Below are 7,576 nucleotides of genomic sequence, written 5' to 3' on the forward strand. Positions count from 1 at the left end.
GAAAAGGTGAACGGATACCCTAAAATGACCCGGCGCCGGCATATATAGCGGATTTGGGAGCGGTTTACGGGCCTCCCGTAAATTTTTTATGGGCCGGGTCATTTTTGTAGGACCTGGTTGTGCCGTTTTCTTGGACCGTCTCGTAAATCTGCCCAAAAAAAGCGACCCAGCAAGGTTTTATCTGCTAAAGTTGGTCTTAACCAATGAGTTTATTACACGGAATAAGTCAAGACTCTCCATTGAGGGAAAATACGAAGCAGAACCTGGACACCAACGCACCCTGTATGCAAGAAAAATTAGTAATTCAAGAAATGTTCGAAATATCCCGAAACTTTTTTTGTATCAACCATGATCAAATATTGTAGTCGTATAAAAAGATCGTCAGAGAAAGACTTTTGTTGTATCCTGGGTCGAAGATTCGGCAAAAAAAAAAACACTATACACAAGCACTCTACACGCTATATTGTCGTCATAAAATTATCTTTTTTGCTCTGAAGTCAATAGGGTTCAAACTTTTTATGCGAGTACAATACCTGATCATATTTGATTCCAAAAAAGATTTAAAAATTTTTAAACTTTTTTTGAATTACTAAATTTTTTTACCCCTATAGGGCGCCGGGAACCCGAAAGCACCGGGTTTCCGTCCCTCCACTGAGGCCTTTTCGTTTCGTTCGGACCGCTGCTATAAGAACGACACTATTTCGTATGTAGTACTAGTACTAGTATTAACAGCACCAACTTATCTATCAAATTAAGGGGCGGCGGAAAAGTGCATGTCAACTTGGTTGTCTGCGTCAGTTTTCAATTAAAAGGAGGAACATGGTTGTCCACTTGGTTGTCCTCCTCACTCATCACCCATCACCCCGCTTCTTCCTGAAGCGGAATTTGTGGTCACCGCGACGCACGAAATCAAGCATATCAGAGTATTAAAGGGTGCTTTGATCTAAGGGACTATTTTTAGTTTGATTAAAAATAGTCTTTTTTAGAGGTTAAAGTTCCAAGCACCCCTGACTAAAGAAAGGTTAGGACTAGTTTTGAGGCTAAAATTTTTTAGTCATAGAAAACCTATTAAAATATGTATTAGCCTTCTCTCTCCTCATTTAATTCCTCTCCTTTAACACATGCGAGTTCTGGATTGGAGGGTTTGGAGGATAATAAATGCTCAATAACTTGATTTTAGTCTCTTTAGTATTTGGATCCAAGCATGGGTGGGGCTAACAAATTTTAGTCCCACTACTTTTAGTCATGGGACTAAAATGTATCCAAGCACCCTCTCAGACGATGATGGGAATGGAATTAAGGGGTCGATGGTCCTGCTCCTAACCTTGCCCGCTGCTGAACGGATTAGCTCCTGATGATTGATCATAGCACCTCACCTTAGAGCAACTCCAATAGGGTGACCCATTTCGTCCGCCCGCGTCCGTTTGGGTCGGCACGGACAAAAGTGGAGGCCCAACGCGCTGATCCAAACTCAAATCGTGTCCGTCCGGCGTCCGCACCGACCCATTTCCGGCCCAAAATTGCGCCTGGAATGCGTCGGCGCGGACGTGAAGCGGACGCGCCGCGCGTCTCCTCGCCGTCCGCCGCGTCCCCACCTGGCGGCCACCCAACCGCCACCGGTCGTCTTATTTATGACGACCACCGACAACGGGCCCACGCGGCAGCCAATGCACGCGTCCTTTTTTAACCACGCGTGCGGCGGGGTCGGCCTCATCCACTTCTCCCGTCCACATCTGGCCCCCACCACTTTCTTTGCTTCCTCGCCGGCGACCGCAAACCCTAGCGCGCGTCATGGGCCTCTTCGGCAAAAGCAATGGCAAGGGGAAGGGCACCTCCGGCGCCTCGTCATCCCGTGCTCCCCCTCCCCCTCCTCCTCCACCGCCGGCGCGTTTCCGTCCTGGACGCCGGCGCCTGCACATCCCGATGCACCAAGCGCAGTGGCACTGGGAGTACAGGCAGCTCCTCTCCTATCCCGTGCTCTTTTAATGTTTTTATTTAATGTTTATTAGATGTAGGTGGACTTTGGCCGGCGTTTGACCGGCCACTTTTATGTTTAATTATGTTTATTTTCATGCAACTTGTTTTTTTTCCACGCCGTCACATTGGGTCGGCCTCCTTGTTGGACGGTCAAGCCGACCCATTTTAAAATACGGACACCGGCGTCCACCTAGCCGATACAAACAGACAAAAAACGGACAAAACGCGCATCTATTTGAGTCGCCTTGTTGAAGTTGCTCTTATGGTATCATTCAGCATATTGCAGACACGATTTCCGCTCGACGATTCGCCCACCCTGCGGTGTGACCACAAAACGTCGCTTGCGCACACTTCAGCCAAGTCACTATACTGTGCCACCGTACCGGTCTTGATCGGTGCTGCGTGCGTGCGGAAGGTTGGCTCGGGCAGCATCCACGTATGTTTTTTTCTCCTTCTTTTTCTTGCGTAAAGCATCCACTATAACCCGTTGGACACGTTCGAACAATCAAGTTCCGAAAGTTACAACCCAACTTTTCTTTTCCTGAATATAAGAACATCTATACTCCGACCTCTTAAACACGTCCCATACGTCCGGTCATTGACTAGTCAAAAAACCCGACTTAATCGGGGCTCTTAAACCGTGGACAAACGTCCTAACTGACCAGTACTCCTCATATTTAGCCTAAATATAAGATAGATATGAGGCAGGCCGGTCGCACCCGGACGCGCCCACCATGTCAGCCCGGCCTACCGCTAGCCCACCTCGGCCCCACAAAATTCCCCTCCGAAGCAAACCCTAGCTCCCTTCACTCCACTCCGCTCCGCTCCCGACGCTCCTCTTTCCCTAATCCGTCCAATCCCCGGCGCCAACGAGCATGTCAAGCACCGGCAGCTACTCCGGCAGCAGCTCCGAAGACGAGGACGAGATGGAGCTTCATATCGCACTCGAGCACTCGCGGGTCGATACGGGCGGCGGCTCCGGGTCCGGTGTGACGCCTCCTGTCGCCCGTTGCCACAGCGCTGACACCGAAGCTGGCTCTTCCGGCCTCCGCTCCGCGCAGGCAGCGGTGGGTTCTAGTGCCCGCTCAGCCGGCGCCGCGGATGCGGACTCCGGAGTCGAAGGCACGTGCCGCCCGCCGCGAGAGACAGAGGGTAAGGGAGATGGGGGCGGGTTCGACGCGGCTGCGCAGTCCGCGCGCTGACGATGCGTGATGCTGGTGCCCGACGAGGAGGAGTGTCCCCTCCAGTGGGTGTGCCGTCGGTCACTTACCAAGGCGGAGACGGTCGCCCGGCGGCTCCGAAGGATCAACGCCAAGCAACTTCGGCTCGGCATTGAGCAATCGGAGCGGGAGACGGCGGCGAAGGCGGCGAGGGTGGCCAAGCGCAAGCGCAAGCAAGACCGCATCGTCCGACGCTTGCAAAGCTACATCATCATCTCCGATTCCTCCTCCTCTGACGGGTCTGACTCCGACGGCTCCAACGTCAACCCACCTCCTGCTGCGGACAGCGCCGGCCATCGAAAGGGCAAAGAGCCAGCGAGGAAGTGGTGAAGCCCGCCCTCTGCTTCTATATAATCTAGTTATAGTATGTAGTTACAATGTGGCAGATCGTTAAACTGTGTGAACTATGCTCGTTTGGTGATCTTGGTTATGCCCGTTCGGTACTGGTTTGTATGTCTGTTCCTCGTCGATTTTGATCGTTTGGTGATGTACGTACTACGTTGCATGAATTTGTATGGATATAAGATGTCGGATATGAGATACGCGGGTGTGGAAATGCGAATTTAGGAAGTGTCCAGTCAGTGTCCGCGGATGCGACCGGACACGTCCACGAGCATTTGAGGGGGTGGATTTGCAAAATCTGGCTGTAGATGCTCTAACGAAAAGAGAAGCAAACTCTCGCCCATTTTCAGGGTCCCTGCCCTCTGAAAAGTATTGGGTGCTCCCACCCTTGGGTACTCCCGGTGCTCTCGCGTCAAAAAATATTTTTTAACGTTTTAAAAAATCAGAAAAAATTGAATGTCCACAAGGAATGTGACTACAATCCTTAAAAATTTCAGGTCCAAACTCGAAACACGCATTGAGAAACAAAATGTGAAATCTAGCATGAATAATGTAAAAAAACAAAAGCAAGATCGATACTATTCATATTTGGATTTGTTTTTTCGCTTTTCAATGTGCATTTCGAGTTTGAAGCTGAAATTTTTTAGAGGTTGTGGTGACACTCTTGTGAACATTCAGATATTTTTCTGGAACTTTTTGAAACATTTGAAACTGTTTTATTGACATTGGAGCACCAGCACCCGATACTTTCCACATGGTCCCGAACCCCCAACCTCCATCCCTCACGTACGCTGCTGGCTGGGTCAAAAAGGGCAGGAAAAAAGAAGACGGCCATCCATCCATGCATGCACAGGCCATGATTGAGCGAGCGCCTCATGATGCGCAAGCCCCCAAACCACGCTCGATGTCATGGACCACGGCGGGATTCCGCCGGAAAGAAAACTGTCTCCGAGACGAACTTTCCTCCACGCGGACCGCCGTTGCCGCTCCGGCTGATGATCACCACCACCACCGCATGATTGTTTTCCGCAGAACATTTCCACGGGGACGCCGGCCGAACATGGGGGAAGAAGGGAGCCGTGCCGGCCCCTGGCGCCCGGCGGAGGCGGAGGCGTGCCATGGAGGGAGGAAGATGGTGCGGCAGGCGTGGCCTCCACGCCGGCCCGGCCCGAGCCATGCTGCTGATGACGGCCTGGATGGCGTGGTTGCAGGTGCGGCGATGCCAATGTGACCCGCCAACGGGAACCAACAAGGCTGTCGTCCTCGTGCGCGTGTCTGCCATTCCGCGCAGGGTCAGTGTTGTTGAGGACGTGTTATGGATATTAGTTTAGTCTAGTGCGACATGGGAATGTATGTGCGTACCTTGCTCAATCTATGCGGCGATGGCTACCGCTACATACTGTAGAATACGTTGGGGTTGCTTTCGAAGAGAAATACTTTATGGTCTGGGAGGAGTCATGTGAGAAAAAGATATTTATGGACAGGATAAATTCACTCATCAACTTTTCTCCGAGATTTTGGTTTTATACCTGAAGCTCCGATGGCCAGCAAGACCGTCCAGCGTGGGTCCGAGGTTTTCTTTTTTTATGGCGTGGAACTACTTTGGTTGTTTCTTTGTCCAGGATATATTCCTGAAGCTGAGGACGTAACTTACCCAAGCACTCATGTCTGGAATCTGGAATGCAGCATGCGGCCTTTTCTCATCCACAAATTTCCCATTTTCTGTTTTTTCTTGACAGAAACTTACAATCAATTAACAATCACTCATCGTAGTATAGAGAATACATAAAACAGAGTATTGTATTAAGTATGATAACATGGAGTAGATGATATACTGTCTTCACTCCGCGTTCAAAGCACAACTTTGGAATCACTTTTTTCTCCCTAGTGACAACAGCATAATACAATTTTTGCCACTTTCTGTCATTGTGATAAATTACTTACAAGATACTCCCTCTGTTTCTAAATATAAGACCTTTTAGAGATTTCAATGCAAACTACATACAGATGTATATAGAGATATTTAGAGTGTAGATTCACTCATTTTGCTCCGTGTTAAAATCTCTATAAGGTCTTATATTTAGGAACGGAAGCAACATAAACCAACTATCATACACAACTCCCTCTTGAAGACCACCCATCAAACTTGGCCAAAGAACAAATATTATGCAGCAAACACACCAACGTATTACATCAGATGGATCACAATTATGTAGGGGCAACTCATGTGATCTTTGTATTGAGAAATAATGGAGAGAAAATCATGCAGTTACTGCTATGGACCCATAGTCCAAACAAAACTACTCACGGGCGATCATGGTGACCCTTCAAGTAAATGGAGATTACCGGAAAAGGCCTACACATTAGGTCGTCACAAACACATAGAGGTGTTGCGGCGGAAACAGAAAAACTCCTTGATGGTTAGGGTTTTCAGAGTGGAAAAAACATAGGCGTCGAGGGGGTGGTGGAACGGAGCACCAGGGCGGCCACACGCCCCCACCCCCCGGCTGTGTGGTGGGGGGTGCATGGGGCCAACCGGGCTCCCCTCCAGTGGGGCCCGAGATCTCAGGAAGCTTACCGACTCAAAACATCTTTGATTTTTCTGTGTTTTTTTGGAGCTTACACTTAATTTTCCAGCAAGTTTTGAAACATGCAGAAAATATCAACTGATACTAGACAGTAGACACCGAGTTAATAGGTTAGTCAAAAAAAAGATAAAAAATAATGCCAAAACTATGTCAAATGATATAAACATAACCTGAAACAATAGAAATATATTATATATACGTTTGAAACATATCAAGCAGCGAGCCAGAGGTGGCGACGTTGAACGAGCAGGGGTCGACATGACTGGAAGTGGTGGGAAGAAAGGGGCTCTACCCGACAAATAATTATCTGCGTGTCAATATTGACCGCTCTGTCCAGATATTTGGAATGTGCCACTATCGAGCGTTGTAGGTGGCCCCACAGGTGGCTCACATCGCAGTAGCACAAATTGAAATTATGGCCTCAACGGCACGCCCCTACATTGATAGGGATGGCTGAAGAGTCAACAGAGTCAGGCCACGCCACAACGCAGTACTGCCAAAGTGGTAGAATTGAAACTATAGCGTCAACTATGGGGCCCACATCGACCGGAAGGATCAATTGAGTCGCCTCCTCACCGCAGTTGACGCGACGAAGCGGTTAGTCTCAAATGTGATGAAAACAACGAAAGTTGACGACAAACTAACGACAACTGTCGGAGCGGCGTGGCACGGCATGGACCTTATTTCTTCACAAGCATTAATGGCACAAACCAAAACACACAAGTTTGAGTGACAAAATTCCAATGTGCAACTTCGGCAGTGGCATGGACCAACTTGTCCCTTTATTTTTTTAGCCAACGCTGTTCAACTCATGTGCAAGCAAAAACCCCAACCAAAATTACCACAATGCATAGTGACTTAAGGGTATGTTTTGGATTATGGCCGAAGTGTATTCTCCATTTCCTTTTGACAATAACCAAAAAAATATTCGTTGTTTGAGTGGGTGGCAAGTTTTTGGCATACCAATGCTCATTTAGCGGTATAGTTTATGTTTTAGTCAATGTTGTTCAACTCATGTTGAAGAAAAATCTCAACTAAAATTGGGGCTAGCCAAATTTTTGGTAGAGCAACCTTGTGTTCAAACCAAATTTACCCTAAAACCAAAACTGCGTCAATACACACATATGCATAACATCTCTTTTTGATCTTTGATCGGTACAAATCAATGCTAATGTCATACTATACCCCAGCGTGCACGAAATAATGACGCGTATATTTCTTCTCCCTTTCCACAAAAGAACGTCACCATGAGCAAAGAAAGTCGTGATGTGCCCAAACTACACCATAATCTGTTCATGACACTACGAAATCGGAACACAACAACTGCATGCAAAAATCAAAGTAAGAATTGAGCGAAATCAATGCAATCTTTTCATTATGCTCACCCACCAATCAGAAAACATGCAAATCTTCGCTATTGAATTGTGTGCCGACATGCGACCGAGAAGA

The sequence above is a fragment of the Triticum urartu genome, chromosome 6A (assembly GCF_056163025.1).
Source record: "Triticum urartu cultivar PI428250 chromosome 6A, HENAU_Tu73, whole genome shotgun sequence".
In the NCBI taxonomy this organism is placed as follows: domain Eukaryota; kingdom Viridiplantae; phylum Streptophyta; class Magnoliopsida; order Poales; family Poaceae; genus Triticum; species Triticum urartu.